This window comes from Myotis davidii, unplaced genomic scaffold (assembly GCF_000327345.1).
Source record: "Myotis davidii unplaced genomic scaffold, ASM32734v1 scaffold555, whole genome shotgun sequence".
Classification (NCBI taxonomy): domain Eukaryota; kingdom Metazoa; phylum Chordata; class Mammalia; order Chiroptera; family Vespertilionidae; genus Myotis; species Myotis davidii.
This window is the reverse complement of record NW_006286315.1, coordinates 1183119-1183952: the sequence shown is the minus strand read 5'-3', so window position 1 is coordinate 1183952 and position 834 is coordinate 1183119.

Below are 834 nucleotides of genomic sequence, written 5' to 3'. Positions count from 1 at the left end.
TCTGGGCACCCAGGTCGGCCCAGGAAGTTGGGTGTTTGTGAATGAACGCGAGCACCAATGAGAGCAGGTGTTTATGAGGCCTCCTCCCGGCCACGCGCTCTTCTTGCCCGATGTCACCACCTCTGCAGGCTCATCTTGCGCTAGGCTCCACCTGTCCTTTCTGTTCCAGCCACACTGGCTTCCAGTCATTTCCTTAACCATGGGGTTGGCTGCAGATTAAATGACTGGCTGGTAATGTCCAGTGTTGGCAAAGGTGTGGGAAGTTTGCAGTTTTTGTTAGAGTTATTGGGTGTCCACAAAAGAAACTCCAAATCTAAAGAAAAGTTTAAAATAGTTTATTAGAGCCAAAGATTAGGTGATGGTGAACCTATGACACGCAAACTCATTTGTTTGGTTGATTTTTCTTTGTTAAATGGCATTTAAATATATAAAATAAATATCAAAAATATGTCTTTATTTTACTATGGTTGCAAATATCAAAAAATTTCTATATGTGACACGGCACCAGAGTTAAGTTAGCGTTTTTCAAAATGCTGACACGCCTAGCTCAAAAGGTTTGCCATCACTGGTAGGGCTTAGTCCTGGAAGCAAAATTTCAAAGGACAGAGATAATCCTCCAGGGTATAGCAATTATGCACTTTATTTATACACTAGAGGCCCAGTGCACAACATTTGTGCACTGAAGGTGGGGGTGCGGGTGGGGGTCCCTCAGCCTGGCCTAGACCCTCTCATAGTCCAGGACCCCTCAGGGGATAGCCACCTGTAGTTTAAGCGGGCAGGCAGACATCCCCCAGGGGTCCTTAGCACTGCTGGAGGCGGGAGAGGCTCCCGGCA